This window comes from Lissotriton vulgaris, chromosome 2_1 (assembly GCF_964263255.1).
Source record: "Lissotriton vulgaris chromosome 2_1, aLisVul1.2, whole genome shotgun sequence".
Lineage (NCBI taxonomy): Eukaryota > Metazoa > Chordata > Amphibia > Caudata > Salamandridae > Lissotriton > Lissotriton vulgaris.
In genome coordinates, this window is record NC_141687.1 from 677443343 (window position 1) to 677464546 (window position 21204).

The window sequence follows — 21204 nt, forward strand, 5'->3', positions numbered from 1 at the left end:
GAATACATTTCACACCTTGCATTCCTCTGAATATTCACACTGCTTCAGTTGTTTTCTTATATTTAATTATCACAAGTTCCAGAAATAAATATGTAAATACAACTCAAAAGCCATAGGCAGCTGATAATAAAATGTCACATTAGTGATCTAGGAGAGAAAAGGTTTAATGAAAAACAGCATGGGTAGAAAATACACGGTGTGGGACTGCTTACAATGCAAAGGATATATAAAAAAGAATAATCATTAGAATATCCCCTGCGGATTAAATAGCTCCTTTTTTATTAACAGAAATGCTAGCTCTACTGGTAGGTTCAGGTAGTAATTGAACTATGACTGCGCATGGAAGTGGCAAGCAGGATAATTATAACGGAATGTTTTTAAAAATGGAAGAGCAATTCCCTGGGTTTGGGGATGGACACTATTGGTGGTAGGTGTTTGTGTTTGAGTGTGAGCGGGCGTCCGTGTGTGTGTGTGTGTGTGTGTAAGCGCGTACGTTTGTCTGTGCCTAATTTAGATTTAGGAGACAAGAATGAAGCTGTTGTTATGTAAGTAGTAGGTGGTAGGGTAGGATGAATTTGGCAATGGGAAGCCTGTCCCCTTTGTCATTTTGTAGTACCTTGAAAAGGCCCATGTTTAAGGAACAGTCAAGGACACACAACTGATGGCCCAACTTCCTGTTTGCAGAGGAAAAGCACATGCGAAGGGGTGTGGCTAGGGTTGTTGGTAAAAGACCGCTTGCCTCATATCCTCATGTCATGCACTCGCGGTGATAAAATCACGTTTGAGAAGTTCATGCAAGGTGAATATTTACTTTGAGCACACTATGAAAGGTACTTTTTGAGAGTGTAAAGGGCGTCACTGTTGGGGATAGTGAGGGGCCTTATTTTCACTCCCAGGAGCAGTAAACTCTGGCAATCGGAAGCAGGTAGGATCGGAGCTTGAAAGTATTCCATGTTGAATAGATATTGGGTGACTAAACAATCATGGAAAATATTAAATGTGCATGGACATCCCCAGATCCCCTTGTACAGCGCAGAGTGCAATGGATGTCTTGCTCTAAAAAAAAGTGAGTTTGAATGGATTAGTTAAGAACATATAGTTAATGTTCAAGAGAAGAGCGAAATATGTAACCATTGAATGATCATAGCAGAATGCTAAGTGGGCTTGGAAGTGAAGATAGCAATAGGATCCTGACCAATGGGAAGATGTATTTGAGAGTAGGGCAGAAGTGCACAGCCTACTACAGTGACAGCTTTAAGCAGGTGCATGGATTCAGTCCCCTTAGAGCAGATGTCTTCAAACTGTGGGGCGCACCCCCCTGGGGGTCCGTGGCTGTGTTCCCAGGGGGGCGCAAGTGTCTTTGTAACTATTTGTAAATGAAGATAGCCTGGAAGCGCTGCTTTCTTTATTTAGCGTTTACAGGCTCTATTAATCGAAATAAAGCAGTTGAAGTACATAAAAATGTACGGCAGCTGTGATTCTTGGAGCCCTGGTGACAGGGTCAAAGATATGGCTAAGTGGCTAAAAAGAATAAAATGTAAATATTTTTATTTACCTTTAGCCAACTGCATCTAAAATAATGCACACACCGTAAATTAAAAATAAATGCAAATTAAACTAATCATTGGGAACACTTTATTTTACTCTGTGAAACCTCAGTTGGTTATTGTGACCATTGCAGATGCCTAATTTTTATGACCAGAGAGTTACACAATTGAATCATGGTTAGCGCAGTGCGTAATAATGGTTTGTATATATGCTATGAAGTCCTAGCTTGTCACACAAAGCACTGCGAATATGCACATCATTATTTAAAAATTGTACTGCATTCAGTTTCAGCATGGCCACTGTAATTATGCGGCATAGTAGAACTAAATTATGCAGCATGTCTGAATAAATTATTCATCAAAAAAAGGCAAAACATGGTGCTTAATGTGGCTCTTTTTGAAATGGTATTACGTCATTATTTTGTCCGTGTTATGCATGCTAACACTGTCTGGGCAAAGGTTTTTCCTCATTAGTACCAGTTTAGCACTCACTCAAATATAACAATAATCAACTGCAAGGTGACCAGTCAAACTTTGCAATGGGCGTTTTACTGCGCAGCAAGCAACATGTATAGTTTTGTTTTAAGTAACTTTTTATCCGTTTGAGCTACAAACACATTTTTTGCTAAAATCTGTAGATTATACAGCAGATGGTGGATTATGCGGCAAATCCATGGTCATGTGGAAAATTCTGCAGCCCCAAAATCGCTTATTTCCGTTGGTACTGAGTATAAGGTAGGCTGCTCAAAAGGATTGAGTTTTTGAGATAAAACAAGTGCTTTCAAAGAATATCTTTAGGTAATGGGTAATACACTGTACATAGGGCAACCATTTTTATTAGCCCATTAAGAGGATGCTTTCCAAAACTTAACATCCCTATATCATCTCTAACAAAGAATGCATCTTTGTCACGTGAAGCTTCTAGTAAATCCATAAATAAAAGTCCTTACTCAGTTCCAGGTAGCCTTTACATTTGGCGATTAACCAATTGCACCCATTTATCCTAATTACCCTGGTAAGAAGCGTGATTCATCTTAAGTTCCCTGTCCATGGATAGTATCATAGAGATGGCCCAGGGGGGTGAGGTGCCTTCAAAACCCCAATTAGGATGGTTTTAATCTCCTTCCTTGCTTACATTAGGACCCACTGCACCACTGCTGTGCAAATGTTGCTTTGGGCCTTGGACCAGCGTTCCAAGAGAGGGGAAAATTAAAGGGAGACATCTGAGCTTAGGCCTCAGAGAGATAGCAGAGCATGGGGCAAGATGGAGCACAATGTATTCAACAAGGTGCAGAGGAGCCTGCCCTCTTCATCAGGCAGTTGCTTGCATTACTGAAGCATGTGCCGTGGCGCTAGGGCCATATGGCTGAGATACCCGCCACCCCCTCTCAACACAATCCCCAAGGAATGGGAAACCGGAAACGGTTCTGAACTTTTGGAAGACGGGAGGGAGTGACCCTCCCGGCCGTATTTATTAAAATATGAAACAAAATTAAAACATTAAAATAACAGTTTCATATTATGTACAATTTCATTTCCACATTGCGATGTTTGGCTAACCTTAACATATTCTCTAATACAAAGGTTCACCTAGCCGAACTAACATCCTACAAAACATTTAACTTGAAATTGTACATCCTAACGTTTAAGGGCCAACGGCAAGGTCGTAACCGGTGTCAGATCCCTAAACCAGAAATATCCCCCTCACTTGTGAGGGGCGACCGCACAGAGGTGTACCTCACGTGCATCTACCAATTTCCCTTGACTTGACGGGGGCCCCAATAAACTCGACGCCATTTAAAGGTCGTCCGAGGACTTGTGTGAGGTGTCTAGAAGGTAGCGTAAACCCCCTCCCAAACCCCACACAACTTACCACATCTGCCGTCGCAGATGTCCTGGCCCCGGGAAATTCCCCAGGAGGGGGCTGTAGCCCCTCCTACCCAGGAAGGGGCCTTGACCGCCTTTCCTTTCCTTTCGGCGGCCCATCCTTAGAAGGGACCGCCTCCCCGTTGAGGGGCCAATGGCCACCTCCCTCGAGCGCTCCCATCCGTAATGGGTGACGCCCACCCATAGGGATCTTCCAATTACTGCTCACCGATCATGACCTTACCGCCCGACCAAAATAAATACGACAATTCTAACTAAATTACTAAATGACTAAATGACTAAATGACAGTAATACTTACAATTTATTCAAAGCATGATTACTGATCAACACTAGTGCAGAATTACTTTATTTGCAAAACATACTACAAATTGACCATTCTTTATTGCATATTCAAAGTTATCACGATAATCATCACAACCTGCAAGAAATAGAATCACCACATCAAACTTTATTCAAAAACCACTTGCTGTCCTCAGGGGCTGGTGGGTGGGTCAAAATTGGCTCTTCGTTCCGTCTCGAGCTCACGTGCAGCGAGAAGGTGCAGCTTCACAGCACAGGAACAAGAGGATGCTTTCTTGGCTTGTTGCTCCTTTTATCCGTCTTCAGGGCGGGCGTAAACCCGCCCCTGCCTGCCCCAAGGGCGTGGCCGGCCGCGTCAGTGTCTAGGCCAGCCCACTCCAGGGCGGGAAAAAGGCGCGCCCCGGCTACGCCGCTACGGGCATACCAGCCGAGACTCGCCTCCCGCCCAAGATGGCTTCCCGGGGGGATCGTGGTACTCCGCCATACGTTCGGGGGGACCGAATGGTCGCCCCTTTCCATATGGCTGAGATACCCGCCACCCCCTCTCAACACAATCCCCAAGGAATGGGAAACCGGAAACGGTTCTGAACTTTTGGAAGACCGGAGGGAGTGACCCTCCCGGCCGTATTTATTAAAATATGAAACAAAATTAAAACATTAAAATAACAGTTTCATATTATGTACAATTTCATTTCCACATTGCGATGTTTGGCTAACCTTAACATATTCTCTAATACAAAGGTTCACCTAGCCGAACTAACATCCTACAAAACATTTAACTTGAAATTGTACATCCTAACGTTTAAGGGCCAACGGCAAGGTCGTAACCGGTGTCAGATCCCTAAACCAGAAATATCCCCCTCACTTGTGAGGGGCGACCGCACAGAGGTGTACCTCACGTGCATCTACCAATTTCCCTTGACTTGACGGGGGCCCCAATAAACTCGACGCCATTTAAAGGTCGTCCGAGGACTCGTGTGAGGTGTCTAGAAGGTAGCGTAAACCCCCTCCCAAACCCCACACAACTTACCACATCTGCCGTCGCAGATGTCCTGGCCCCGGGAAATTCCCCAGGAGGGGGCTGTAGCCCCTCCTACCCAGGAAGGGGCCTTGACCGCCTTTCCTTTCCTTTCGGCGGCCCATCCTTAGAAGGGACCGCCTCCCCGTTGAGGGGCCAATGGCCACCTCCCTCGAGCGCTCCCATCCGTAATGGGTGACGCCCACCCATAGGGATCTTCCAATTACTGCTCACCGATCATGACCTTACCGCCACAGGCCAGATAGTTGACCGGCTATCCGGACCCCCCACAACACTCCTGCCTAAAGGTCATGTTATAAACTCTTTAACCAAGCTATGAGGTCTCCTATGAGTAACTTGTTCCCCACCCGGGACAAATGAACACCATCCCCCAAATACATACTGTCCCCTTTAATACAACCATGCGAAACAGAATGCAGTGTACTTGAACGAAACAATCTACTCACTTTGTTATTAATTTTTCTTACTGAATGATTCAGAGCAGAAACCGAAATAGCCCCCCGCCACACTTTTCGTGGGATCATATGGGACCATGCAATTGTGCACCCTGGAACTCTTCTTGCCAACCAACTTACTGTGGAAAGCATTGCCTCAAGAAGAAGTCGTCTACCAGTGGCCACCAAATCGTTGCCCCCAAGATGGACTATGATTATAGACGGCGGTGACCTTGTCCGCCCTAACAAACCCTCAAAAAATGATTGAAATTGGTCAATACAGAGCCCGCCCTTTCCGTAGAAGGACACCCTGTACCCGTATTCCCCAGCCACGTGAATCATGTCACCTGCTTTGAATACGTCTGCGGCACGCCTCACGTATGAGTGGCCCACGACCCACACCTCCTTTTTCACAGCCGGTGATGTCTGACCGCTGGTCCCCAGGTGTCGGGTCGACTGCACAGTCCGCCCCGCCTCGTAGGCTTGCGCAACTGAAAACCAAACAAAAACAAGAAGCGTGAGTACATCATTACAGCTTCACAACATGTGCAACCGCACATACCTTTTATAACAGTTCGAGGACCAACGCCCCACACGTTTTACTTCTTCTACACTCAGACCCCTGGCTGTAGCCTCTGTAGCAGCCCCTATCCGAAAGGAATGGGTCCCAAACTCGCCGGGGTTCAAGCCCGCGGCCGAAATCGACATCGCAAGCACCCGCTGGAACTGAAACCTCGTCAGTGGGGTGGCGTCAGCGTGTCTCAACAAGGTCCCCCCCCATGATGCCACCCTTTGCGCTAAATATTCCTCTACGCAAACCACAGGGCACATGGAAGACCCGGGAATCCTCTGTATGATTATGCAGTCCCCAATCGCACCCTGATTGGTTTTGGACCTGACAAACGAGACAGTCATCGTCTCCCCCTTGACCTGAATGTGCTCTCGGCACAGTCCCCCCATCGTATCCTGCTTGTTCTTCGCCACTAGTTCGCTTACCCGCATAGCCCCATGGAATGCCAGCGCAAAAGCGGCTCGGAATAACACTGTTTCATACTTGGATGAACACGTAGCAGGGAGTACGGATAATAACAGGGCCAACCTATCCAGACCTATCGGGTGCCTCTCATCTACTCTGCGACCCTCAAGGCGTTGCCACCCACGTAGCGCTTTTTGCACAACGAAAGACGCTGTCGGGTCCTGGATCCCGTGAGCCCTTGCCATAAAGGAAATGGCGGCCCGATGCCTCTGGGCCGTAGCTACTGATTTGCCTGCCCGATGTAAAGACAGCAGAAATTTTACTACAAACTCTTCCTAGCCCCAAAGCTCCCCCCTAGCAGTCCCCAAAAAGGCCCAATAGGAACGGAACGCCCCTTCGTATGCCTTCCTCGTCCTGGGTGCTAAACTCTCTCCCACGAGGTTTTGTAGTTCGGGGCACCGAGAGACCAGAGAGCTTCGGGAAAGGGTGCCGCCACCGGGTCCGCTGTGGGCAGAAAACCCCAGAAGGCCTGCATACGGAAACAAGAAAGCGCATCAGCCGCTTGGTTCATTACCCCCGGCACATGTCTTGCCTTAAATAGCACATTCAATTGCATACACAATAACACAATTTCTTTGAGCAGTCTCAGAATCCATTTGCATCGTGCTGCCTGACTATTGATACACTCAACCACGGTCATGTTATCAGACCAGAACACCACAGAGTGATCTCTGAACCCCTCGGGCCAAGTTTTCAGGGCCACCAGAATAGGGAAAAGTTCAAGAAAAGCAATGTTACTTGTCAGCCCGCCCTCGTGCCACCATGTCGGCCATTTTTGAGCCGACCATCGAGTGCCGAATATGGCGCCAAAACCAATGCTTCCTGCCGAATCTGTCCACAGCCCCAGCTCCTCGGAGGACACCGCCGGTTTGTTCCAGACAATTCGACCATTGAAATCCGCCAGAAATGCCAACCAAATGCGCATGTCCTGGCGAACCTCTGCCGATAGCCTCGTGCGATGATGACCCTCATTCAGGCCGACCATGGCCTGAGCGATCGAGCGGGAAAAGGGGCGGGCCATCGGCATTACTCTCAGGGCAAAATTCAGCTGGCCCACCAATTGTTGTAATTGAAACAGTTTGACCTTAGACTCACTAATACACGTCTCCAGGGTAGCCCTGAATCTTAACACTTTTTCTTTTGGTAATCGAAAACAACCTTCCTCTGAGTCGAGCTCGATCCCCAGAAACTCGAGGCAAGTCGAGGGACCCACAGTCTTACCTGGTGCCAATGGCACACCAAAATGCTTCATTAAGACACGAAATTCATTCAAAGCCTGTCCACATTCTGGATCCCCGGCTGCCCCCAGAAACAAAAAGTCATCGAGATAATGCATAACATGTCGAAAACCCGTCCTCTTTGTGAAGACCCATTGCAGAAAACAACTGAATTTTTCAAAATAGGCACACGATATAGAGCATCCCATTGGCATACATCTATCCATGTAATAGTGACCCTGAAACATGAAACCAAGGAGACGCTGATCGTCTGGGTGTACCGGGAGCAACCGGAACGCTGACTCAATATCTGACTTTGCCATCAGCGCACCGGGCCCTAGGCGATTCAACATGGCGACGGCCTCATCGAAAGATGCGTACCGCACCGAACACACTTCCGGGTCTATCGCATCATTAACGGAAAGACCACGTGGGGCTGATAAGTTATGTATCAGTCGAAACTCACCCGGGTCCTTCTTGGGGACCACCCCTAAAGGGGAACAAACAAAGTTAGCCATCGGTGGCACATCAAATGGACCGGCGACTCGACCTCGAGTAACCTCCTTCCCAATTTTTTCCTGTACCACGGTCGTATGTTGCAGGACCGACAGTTGGTTCTTACATTTTGCTACACCCTGAAAATCCCCCACTGGGATGCGGAAACCATATGAAAACCCGTTCCGCAACACCCCAGCGGAAGCATGATCCGGGTATTCGTTGAGCCAAGGAATCATCGCCATGGTATCAATCGGAGTAGGTAAAGGCGCCCCTCGGACTATTTCAGACCTGTTTGGCGCTTCCCCTACCACCGTTATCACCCGTTTTGGCTCTGCACATGGACTCAGGATGGGATGGCTGCCCACACCCCCCACATTCGTGTCTAAACTTGCACGACCCCTGGGGCCTCGTACATTTACCCCTGTTAAAATTCCAACAAATCCCCCTTTTACCTGCGTTGCCATTCGATTTAGAGTGGTAGTCGTTACCTGCCCCCGATCGAAAGGGTGTCCCAGCGTATTGGCGGGAGGACTCGCCCCCGCTACTTCCCACCAATGGTACTTTCAACATTCCTGTACTCTCCATTTTTGACCATGAAACGGAGTCGTAACAATCCCAAGTCAAGTTTTTGTCGTGTTCTTTCGCTTTTCTAAAAATATTATCATAACAGAACCACTGATTGCCCCCATATGATACGTAATACTCCATGATCCGTGACTGATAAATAGGCAATTCGGTCAACAACTCGGGCCTACGTTCGCCCATGATGGAGGTAAAGATTCCCCATGCCCTGCCCCAAGTGCCAATGTTTTCGTCGACCTTAAAGGCGGCCATTTTTGCGCGCCAAACACTCGGATGCATGAGCTCCTTTTGGTTCTTAACATGCTCCATCTCATAATGGTCGGTAAGCAACGAAAAAATGTTTACATACTCATCCGCCCAAATCTTTTCCTTAATTGCCAGAGGAACATGCTGAGCCACCTTCTCCCTTCGCGAAGGTGCAGACCCCTCCCTCGCAATCGGCAATGGCCGCTTACCTGAACCAGAAGCTGCATCTGCCGCCGGACCTGGGCCTGTTGCTTTTTCTACCGCCTGAGACGGGGTAACTGACGATGGTGCCTTCACCGCCTCCCTAGTTTCACGCAGTTGTTTCATTAACACCCGGGCGTCGTCAGCCGTGGCGCCCTCGCTATCTTTCCCCAACCACGCTGCTAATTGTGCTGCTAACTCGGGAGGCATATCCTCCCCGGACACGGGAGTGACCACCACGGGAATCGGATTCCCCTCCTTCGGTACTGGAGTTGACTCTTCAAGCGGGATATCGGGAACCGGGGTTTCCCCCCCAGATGCCCCCCTTCTGGGCCTCTTGCCTCTCCCTCCAGGGGCTGTTCCCGACAAAGGTCGTTTCGGTCCCCCTTCCCCGTCCTTAGCTGCCATCTGCTTCTTCAGATCGGTTACTTCTTTCATGAGCATGCGGAGCATCTGATCGGTACTGACTCGCTTCCCGACTTTCTTGGGCATTCTCAGACCGAGTATCTGTAAGACAAAAAGAAAGATTACCACGCTCAAAATTGGCTCTTCGTTCCGTCTCGAGCTCACGTGCAGCGAGGAGGTGCAGCTTCAGAGCACAGGAACAAGAGGATGCTTTCTTGGCTTGTTGCTCCTTTTATCCGTCTTCAGGGCGGGCGTAAACCCGCCCCTGCCTGCCCCAAGGGCGTGGCCGGCCGCGTCAGTGTCTAGGCCAGCCCACTCCAGGGCGGGAAAAAGGCGCGCCCCGGCTACGCCGCTACGGGCATACCAGCCGAGACTCGCCTCCCGCCCAAGATGGCTTCCCGGGGGGATCGTGGTACTCCGCCATACGTTCGGGGGGACCGAATGGTCGCCCCTTTCCAAGAGTTTGAGATGCCCACAATTATGACTGCCTTAATTTATAAAAGAGTATTGAGGCTGATTTTCCTTGTTAGCATTAGGGCTGAGGGCACCCTTGCTACAAAGTGGTGGGCAACATGTGGAAGATCATTTCATTCTGACAGAGACAGAGCATCTGTTTCAAGATTGGAGTAATGGCCAGGCATGGTGGGAACGGGCGAAAGAGGCAGATGACACCATCTGCTTCTTAGGATTGCAGCTTTCATTAGTGTAACAGGTGCAGTTGCATGGGGTCCCAGTTCTGTGAGGGTCTCACAACACCCACATTCTAGATAGTAGTGTTTTTGCTTCATATATTTACTCCATTATAAGTCTTCAATTTACTGTGGATGGTGAGCTACAGAAAAAGTATCCATGAAAATATATGCCCACTCCCTGCTTTCAGCCCTGACCCTTCCACTCTCCCAAGTACTGCCATAGTTTTGGAGGGGGGGCTTGACTCAAAAAGATTTTCCTTAGGGGGGGCTCACAGCGAAAAAGTTTGAAGACCTCTGCCTTAGAGTTACCTGCGACCAATCCTCCGACTGGTCAAGGCCTTTGCAGACCCGGCTCCTACGCCTCGAGGCACCCACCTTGTTTCTTCTCGCTCTACCACTCTCTCTCTCACACTCTCTCTCAGTCTATTGCTCTCTCTCTTTCTCTCTTGCTCTCTCTCTATCCCTCATACCCCGCCTTCTCCCTCGCCAGGTGACCTTTGCTACTCTCTCCACTGATGTTCCTTTCACTTGCCAACTTTTTTCTACACCTCCCATTCACACTGTCCTCTGTTTTGAGTGCTTTTGCGCATTATTCACTCGCATTGTGCCTCTGTTTTGTCAGCTTTTGTTTGTTTTTCATTCACTTTTGTGGTTCTGTTTTATCTGCTTTTGCTGTTTTTGTGCCTCTGTTTTGTCAGCTTTTGTTTATTTTTTCATTAACCTTTGTGCCGCTGATTTGTCTGCTTTTGCTAATTTTTGTGCCTCTGTCTGCTTTTGCCCCATGAACCTCTGTTTCTGCCCTGGCCCGTTCTCCCACTGTGCCCCTTTCTGAACTCTCTCCCTACCATCTCTGCTCTCCTTCACGCCTTCACCAGCTCCTTACATACTGCTAGTGACTCCCGCTCCAATCGTGCCTTCCTGCTGTCCACATTTTAACTCAGCCCTGACCACTACCCCCTGTTATCCTCCTCCATCCTAGGATCTATTTAAAGCCAGCCGCAGGATGTTTATGCACCACTGTGGTGCTGAAGGTGTTCCAAGGGCAAGCCCGTCAGCATCTGGACAGCTCAACACTCTGCTGCTGTGCCACATTACACAACAGAAGGACCTTTACCTGCATCTTCTACCACTTCACCTACACCTCATTCACAGCTCCAACACATGCTAAAAACACACCAGTAAAGTCCAACACCCCACCCACTTAAACACGCTCCAATGAACACTTACCTGCTCACTACATGCAGATATCATGCATGCTTCTTAACACTATCTCACTCAGCAGACACGCCATGGAGATCTGGGACCTGCTGGGCGCCGCCACCCTAGAAATCCTATTTACCTCATGAAAACATGGCTAACCGCAGCATTGACAAAATATATCACTGTGGCCATCCCCATCTGATAGAAAATCGTTAATCAAGACTGCTAACACAAGCCCCGAGTAATTGCGATCATCATATCTGCCATCCTTAACACGCCCTCAACACCCTTCCTTGCCTTTCTACCCCCTCCTGCAACTATGATTTCTGTTTTTTAGGTCTCGCCTTGCGACGCAGTGCAAAGCGCTGTCGACTGCGAGAACTATTGTTACGGAGTTACCTCATGCGAGACAAGAGATGGGCATGCGCAAGAGACGGACTGGAAATGTGGACGCGCGCGTGAACAGGAGATGTTCACGTGCGTAGGGCTCGTTTCCAGTCCGTCTCTTGCGCATGCCCATCTCGTCTCCCATGAGAGGCAACTCCTTGTGTAGCGCACACAGGACAGGAGTTATGCACGCGCGCTCGCACACCAACAGCATTTTAAAATGCGCCTCGGCAGCTGCCCGCATATCTCCCTCCCCCCTGCACCTCGACCGCCCAGAACCAACCCCCCAATAGCACCAAGCCTGACCCCTACCGTCCCGCGCAAGCAAACAAAGGAAACCAGCAGCTCCCTCCATCCTCCAAAGCCTCTTCGGCCGACCATAGTCAGCTGAAATTGCAGGGAGTGACTAACAAACTTTCATTTCCCTTCCACCATAGCCCTGCTTAGTGCTTGCTATGCCACCCACTCTTTTAACATTTGCTGTGGGATATACTTTCATTGCCGTCTCTACGTGCGTCCCGTTCCTCTAATTGTTCCTTTGAACCATCGCCGAGCACAACCTATGCTGATCTCAAGATGACGATCCCCCCTCTCTTTGCGCCGCACCCTTCGCACTCCACCTGCCCGCTGCCCCATGCCTCTCCCCCACCCACTGTCTCCTTTATCCACTACACTGCAGCCCACCCAAGACCCAAGACCCACACCCCCACCTCACCTCACACTCTGTAGCCACCGCTCTTTACAGGCACAAATGCCTCCACAGGTGCCAGCTAGTAATGTTGTAAGGTACACAAACATAAATGAAATTTGAGGGCACCCTACTTTACAAAAAAAAAAAGAAAAGAGAGATATTACTACATATTTTGGATGAAATACAGAGTAGGCAGTGGGAGGCGGTCATTTCTCAACCAGGACACTTGTCCACATAATAATGGTAATCAAGGGATTTCAAATGATAATATCAAATCACAGTTTTAAGTAAATTGCAAAACATGTCTTAAAACCGCAACAACCTGTAAACCAGTTCTCAGCCTCTGCATCTCCGAGCGAGATGCTCTGGAGCCGACGCGGGAGGGAGGGAAAATGAAAGCGCGTCATGCGTGCGCTGTAACAAGGCAGAAGAGACGCGAGACGCCGGCGGACGCGCGCGTTCACTTCTCCTGTCGTAGTAGTGTTTGGGAGAGTGACGACTGAATGCAGTGCACAGAAGAATGGGGAGGTGCAGTCATGGGAAGCAGCACCGAGGCTTGGCCCAAGGGAGCAATTTGGACCTATGTTTATCTAATACCACAATGATCTGTAAGACAATATACTATGGTAGAGCAGTGGTTCTCCTGTTGAATAGATATGCCATTCTCTTTAGCAGCACTTGCTCTCATGCAGCATCGGACTCATCGTCCTCCGTCCCTTCCCTAGTACACGGCACCTGCTTGCACCACATGTCCTGCTCATGCGCTGGTGATCTGGTGATGGGACGTTGATACATGTGCTGCCACCAGGTTGCCGTGACCATGTCCTGTGTTGCTCTGTTTCTAGCGCTCTGGAATTAATAGCTCCAATGCCGAAGTTTTGACCCTGCATAACGTGACTGAGGCGGACGATGGCCAGTACACATGCAAAGTCTCCAATTATATTGGGGATGCTAACCAGTCTTCCTGGCTCACGCTGCTGCCTGCATCCGAGAAAGGTAATGCTACTGTGCGGTGGTCCACAGCACACCCACCGCAGGCTGCGGTTGTTTGAAGGCTCATCTTGGTAGCAGAGTTTCAATTCCTATCTGGTATCAATAGGGTATTCTGGTCTCCTTTCTGGTACTGCTGTTCGACTGGGTGGCCAGCCTCCATGGAAAAACACTGCCCATGCCAGATGTGCTCCTGCCGTTCTCCACCTCTCTCTTTCTCCCTCTCCTTAACTCCTGTTTGTCTAAGCTCTCTCTCTCCCTCTCCACTAACATCAGCAGATTTGAGATGTTTTCAGGCACCTTTTGCATACACCGCCCTCTAATAAAGCCATGAGACACCTAGATGGCAGCAGTAGACTGGCCTAAAGGCAGCTAGAATTACGATTATCTTGAAGATGGCTTTTAAAATCAGGTAGTTTTAGTTTTGAATGGCTCTTCCCACAGTAACTACTTTTATTTAATTCCATAAGAAACCAGATCCACTATTCGCAAAAAAATAATTTTTTGCGTTACTGTAAGTTAGAGACCCTAAATTCTTTCGAGTCAATATTACTTTATTTCTAATCAACAATGCCAACGTTTATTAAATTAAACAATTATATTAAATCCCAACTTTAAAAAAATACCCGGTAACTCTCTACTTAAGAATTCCATGGTTTAAAAATTGTGAATAACTATAATTTACAACTCCATTATTTTTTAAAGGCGATTAAATATCCAGTGTAACGTTTTAACTAAGAATCCTAATATTTGATGTTTATACATTTTATTAAGCTACTTTTAACAGGCAAACCATCTCAATTTTTAAAGCCACAAATGCATTGTTCAGTGTTTTAACAAAAACTTTTTTTCTAGAAGGGATAAATAACATTTTAAAATTATAATGGCTTTTTTCATCCATACTGATATGATAAAGAGAGAGCCCAAACCTTTGAGGAGGGTAATCTCAGGAACCACAGCACCAATCACAACACCCAATACAGCGTTGGAATGGGCAGTTGCAGGAGAAGGACATAGGCTATGCAGACGCCCACCATATACATTTAAAAGGTAAAAGAACAGTGTCAGCAAAGTAGTCCCTTGTGGGCATGTCTGCGTTGTGCTGTGGGCGTATGCTGGGGGTGTGACAAACGCTGGGTGCGTGTGGTACGTTCCGCCCTTCATGCCATGTCTCATATTGTGTGCTAATCCTACCCTGTTCCCTTTAAATACCCCTGCACCCCATAATCATAACCCACCCCTACTCCTTAAAATACCCCAACACCCTTAAACACTAACCCATCTTAACCCTATAAATATACTCTGTACCCCAAAACCTAAACCGATCCCTAAACCCTAAAAATACCCCTGTATCCCAAAACCCAAACCTAGCCCTGAACCCTATAAATACACCTGTACCTCAAAAACCAAACCTACCCATGAACCCTAAAAATACCCCTGTACACCAAAACCCAAACCTAGCCCTGAACCCTAAAAATACCACTGTACACCAAAACCCAAACCTACCCCTAAACCTTAAACTACCCCTGTACCCCAAAACCCAAACCTAGCCCTGAACCCTTAAAATACCCCTGTACCCCAAAACCTAAACCTACCCCTGAACCCTAAAAATACCCCTGTACCCCAAAACCCAAACCTACCCCTGAACCCTAAAATACCCCTGTACCCCAAAACCCAAACCTAGTCCTGAACCCTAAAAATACCCCTGTACCACAAAACCCAAACCTAGGCCTGAAACCTTTAAAATGCCCCTGTGCTCCAAAACACAAACCTACCCCTGAATCCTAAAAATACCCCTATACCCCAAAACCCAAACCTAGCCCTGAACCCTAAAAATACCCCTGTACTCCAAAACCCGTACCTATCCCTAAACCCTAAAACTACCCCTGTACCCCATAACCCAAAACTATATCTGAACCCTTAAAATACCCAAACACCCCAAAACATATACCTCAGTACCCCAAAACATATACCCCTATACCCATACTTACCTTATTCAAACATTTAAAAAAACATGTTTTTACCATTCATGCATTTACAACGAATTTCGTTGTAAATGCATGCGTGGTAAAAGCATATAAAATGTAATGTCAGGCGCTATAATGGCATTGCGGAGTCATGGTACTTTCGTAATGAAAGTATGCGGAGTGATGGTATGCGGAAAGAAAGTTGCAGAATAATGGGTGTTTACCCTCCCCCGGTAAGTACATTGGTGGCACTGCGGCCCACATCTCCAGCAACATATTTTTTCACCAACCATATGAAAAATGCACAGGTCTCTCTCATTGATGGCCAGCATCGACATACACTTTTAGACACACCTCCCACCACAAGTTCTAGAATTGCGATCTTTGGAGCTGGGGAGCTACGTTCGAATCTCGGCATCAGCTCAACATCCTGTGATTCCAGGCAAATCGCTTTGTCTCCCCGTGCCTACCACAAATGAATGTGTTCTTCTATAATGTAAATTCTGCTCATGCCATGTTGTTCAGTTCGCGCTATATAATATTGCAAGGAAAAATAAAGTAGGGAAACTCGAGTTCACACACTACTGAACACACACTCTTAAGTGCATCAGCAGTGAATCGGAGCGTTTCACAGGCCTGTCACAGATAAGAAATGCTATCAAAACAAAATCCTACAAAACAATATACTACTGGCCTGCAGCAATTTATACCCGGACAACGTCGGGACGGGCTGCTATTTTTGGTATATAACTCAAACTACTTCAATGGTAAAAAAAAATACACATCAAAAATACAACTACGTTTTGTACCATGTCCAATGACAATTCAGCGAGCAGTGCCATTCTTTCTGTGCAAATGTCAAGGTGGGGTCTGCCAGGAAAATGTTAATCTTGATCATGGAACATTCAGGTTCAACCCAAAAAGTTCATACATTCATGTTACATCCTTTAATCAAGGCAAGATTATTTTACACTAAGATTATTTTACACAAGCACAGCTTTCTCTCTATTCCTCACCTTGCATGATATATATGTTTTGCTTTTGGACTAATCCTTCTCAAGGGTTTATTATGTGACAATTCTTTATATAGCTAAATAATTGTGTGCAGCTTTTCCCCAAAAAATAAACATTGTTAGTGAAGTTCACAAACACATGAGCTTTTTTTTGCAAAAGTGCCACATGTCGCGCTTTTACTTTAATGGCGGCCATGCCCCTTTCTTAGCAGTTACATCATATTCACTCCCTCCGTGCCACTTACATAGCTGAGCACTGCCCTTTAACACACGAGCCTCCCCTACACCCCTCCCTTTCAGTGTGCTTGCGAGAGTTTGAACTATTGGCATTCTAAATGACAATACCTTTTACTTATGTGTTGGTTTTCAAAGATAAATAAAAGGCATTGTCACTTACTAGGCCAATAGCTTAAACTCTCGCAAATGCGAGACCCATTGCATTGCAAATGCTTTTTTCTTCTTTCAGTCAAACCAGACAAACAGAGCTATGCTGACAGACTCTCGGAGAGCCCTGTCAGCCTGGCCTGGAAGGTTTTTATCACATAGCAACATGGGTGAAGTGTTTTGTTATCAACTGTTGCTTTGTGAGAAAAAAATTACGTTTTCTTTGGAAGTTTGTAGTCAATGTGCACACTGTGCATTAGACAGATGGTATGAAGCAGATACTTTCTCAGACTCCAGCTTGGGACCCAAACTAAGAGCTTTGCAAGCAGGAGAGATAATGTGTAATCTCCTCAGACTTGAAACCTTCCATCCACAAGTTTTTGTCTCTGCTGTAAAATATTAAGTGCTAAGTCTGGAACATCAGATTGAAGACTATTACAATATCCAATGTGGGAAAGAACAGATGATACAACAGTTGGAAGTGCTCCAGAGAAAGAAAATAGAGAACACTCATAAAGGTGGAAGTCCATGGAGCTATCTCTGCATGCAGCCTCTTCGGTCTGAGATAGAGGCAAACAGCTGAAGGACAGAATAAGCCGAGCCATTGCTTCAGCTTGGCATGAATATTCAGGTTGACTTTCAGAGTGAAGTTGAACCTTTCCAGAAATAAATAACTTTGGCTGTGGGATAGGTTGCAGTACGAAAGGTGACAATATCTGGTTTCAATTTGTTGATCTGGAAGTCCTCAAAGGGACAGTTGTATTACTGGATTTAAGTTACTGGTGGTGAGTGGAGGGTGTGTAAAGGAAGAAGATCAGTACTGTGGATAAATAGGACACCTCCACAGGTCTTGTTGTGTTGTATATTGCAGCCTATTGAGGGTGATGATGTCTAAGATGTGTGTCTAACAGTGGATGAGCATAAGAACAGTCCATCCTTAACCCCTTCACTGCGGGATGTTTTCCCCCGCTGTGCGGCGGAAAGAGGGGCGGCGCGCGGCGCCGCTGTGCTTGTGACGAGCTCGGCTCGTCATGAGGCACAGTGCAGCTGCACTCATGACGAGCAGAGCTCGTCACAGCCACACCCGTTTTCGAACGTTCAGCACAGCGGGGAAATTATTCCCGCGTGCGAACGTTCCAACGGCCATGACGAGCTCAGCTCGTCAAGAGTGCAGCTCAAGCTTCATGACGAGCTGAGCTCGTCATGAGCATGGAAGAGGTTAATTGCCAGACTAGGGCAAAGCTAATCTTGGGTTGCTTGTATTCCGGTTCAGGGAGGCCCTTGCTTGGCAGTTTCGGCTGAACTGTTCATACCAGAACAGTGCAACCCAAACTGATGTGCATATAGCTGGGCCTAATCTGAAGTGGCACGGTGGGCATAAAAACAGTGGCCTTGGAGTTGATCCTGAGCAATTATCAGTGGCTGAGATTAATTCAGGCATCCCACCCACCCATCCATTTTCTGATAAGGGGAACAATAAGCAAGTTCATAGTGATGTTATTTGCAATGCCTGTGGCATTTATTACCATGGATTTAGCATTGACGAGCGTCAGGTGAAGGCCATGTGTGCGCTAAAAGATATAATATGATGGGGAAATGCTACTAAAAGTTGATAAAAGAGTATTTCCAAAGGACCTTTAGCTAGTCTCCGGGAGATTTTTTATTAAAGGTGTTGAAAGAGCTCGGGTAAAATAGCCATTAAGGGTCTCAGACTTTGGAAGAACATCGGAATTGTTATGTCCCCCACTCTCCCACCCCTTACCCCGGAGATTATGATTGCTTACAACAGCCGCAATCCCTGGGTGCAATTAGAAGAGAATAAAGCTATAATAATTTCCAGACATTTCCTACCCTCTCATTTCAGGGTATTTTTACAGCCATATATTACAATAATATAAACAAGAAAGGGAATTTATTTCATGTTGAGTACAGATTTGAAAAACATTTCCAACTAAGAGCGCGCAGTTTAACAAAATTCTGCAATTTTAGCACATTTTGTAAGTTAGATTTTAGCTTGCTGTGTCGCTCAAATCTGTAATAAACAGTTGCACAATCTACCATTGCCGCATCCACTTTTCTTCCTCGTTCTTCCCTGCTGCTAATTGCATCATGCCCCCATTCTGTCATCATGTTAGGTTTTAAACAAACAAGGCCTAATGTAGATGTGTTTTTCACTTAATTATATTACCCACAGGCCGTGTCAAGCAATATTAATTATGTGATGTATGGCCCTTTGAGCATCAGCGTGCAGGGGCTTTTTGCAGCATTGATGAAAAGTTCAAAGTAATTTATGTAATAAATTCAGAAAATAACAACTTGACATAAACTTCTCAATGCACCATTTAACGTGCATTACTGTAATTTGTTAGAAACTTTCATTACTTTGATTTATATGCTCTAGTCTCCACCAAGGCATGGCCTGCTAAATGACATCGAAAAACATCACTAAACGTGGGTAATCGGATGAATTCTTTCATGGCTTAAATAACTACATGGAATGTCATAGAACACAGTCCAGTTGGTCTACCTGTGCCCGTAAACAATGCAACTACATGATTTAAAGAGCACTATCTCTTTAGAAGCTGTCAATTCCCGTCCATCCACCGGCAGAGAAACAGGACTAACAAGGAAGTCACTGCACTGTCACCGACTGCATAAGACAATTAATTCATCACCTGACACTTTCTTGTTCTAGTGATGAAAAGGATACATATTTAGAACAGAGAGCGTGTCTTTATTCAAAGGAAATGAGTGAATAATTTCAAATTGGAACAAAAAATATTCAGACGAAGTGAATATTAATTTGTAAGATGCTCGCTGACGAATTCCTAAAGAAGCATTGCAATCTCAACGTATTTGACACGCTGAACACAAAGCGACAAATAGCAGAGTGAGTGCAGTGACGAAGGAATGATTGTGCATAATGGGGGGTGGGGGGTGAATTGGGAGGGGCGAGTTTTGCTGGAGGTTGGCCAGATTGATTGGTGAGTGCATGAATTCATAAAATATGTAAAGAGAGTAAGGGTGAATCAGTCTGGGAAAAGAGCCAGTTCATGGGGTGTGGAAGTGAATAGGTGGGGTTGTATTTGGGAATATTGAGCTTAAAACCGTAAGTTTACAAAGATATCATAACCAGAATATTAACTACCAAAATATCATGAGCATAAGCATATACAGATAACTTTGGATTATACTTCTGTAGCGAGATGAATAACACCAGGACCAGGCGAATAATGGGGCATATTACCAACAACTAGCGATAATTATCGCTATGTTGGCTTAGCGGCAATATAATTATCGCCGAGCTCCGCCGATTTTATCGCAGATAAACTTTGCTATCATCAAGGTTTATCTCAAAAGCGATAAAAATCAGCCGAAATGCATGAATATCGCTGAAAAGTCAGCGTTATTCATGCATTACCGAGCTAATGCTCTTAGCCATGTTATCCACCTACCATTGGATAGCATGGCTAAAAACTGCTCTGGGCAGGTGTTAGCTTTTGGAGATATTCGCGCTTAGTGCGAATATTTCCAAAAGTAGGTAATAGGAGATAGCGATGTTAGCGACTGTTTCCAGTCGCTAACATCTTGGCACGCCCACTTTGCATGTCATTAGCGATAAATATCGCTGACATGCAAAGTGGGCCCCAAGATGATCGCATCTCCTACTAGCTGTCGCTAACTGGTGTTAGCGACAGCTAGGTAATAGGGCGATAAAATTATCACCGCTTTAGGGGGAAAAATTCCTGCTAAAGCGGCGAAAAGGCCCTTGGTAATATGCCCCAATATACGGTGTAGCAAAATTGAGTAAATCAACGAGAAGCCCACTACCAGGAATGCATCCACGTAATCAGGAGAGTCAACAGCAACTGACCCCAACGGAAACCCTTCAGAACCACAAGAAACATTCCAAATCTGGAACATAACTCACACTCCAAGAATGGAACAGTGCATTAGAACAACAACAACATACCACATTACCACCCTGCCCATCCTCCCCAACCAGACCAAATAGGAAAGAATAACCAAAAAAAGATATAATGACCAATCATAATCAGCAAATCTCACTGGTAACTTGATACTATGACAGCAAACAGGTTTTTGTACCAAGTGTGTCAATATCAATTTCTTGAACCAGACCATCAGAGTTCGCTGCTCCAGGAATTGGAATTGCCTCTGAATCAGTTCTTGAAGATGATGCGGTAGAAGGTTGGCAATGAAGAGGAGGAATCTGAAGAAATATCTAAGGCTTGAGCTGTCTAGTCTAAAGTCAAGCGTGAGGTTGTTTATTATAAAATGCAGACAGTGTTGACCTAGGTTCGATGTAAGGTGACTTAGTGAGGGAAGAACCACTCGGTGTGCATGAGGTTACCTCCACGTAAGCTGGTTTACTCACTAAGGGGCACATTCTCAAGAACGAGTGATAACCATTGGAAATTTAGCTCAACACAACTTTGCATATCGCAGTCTATCGCTAGAAAATAACA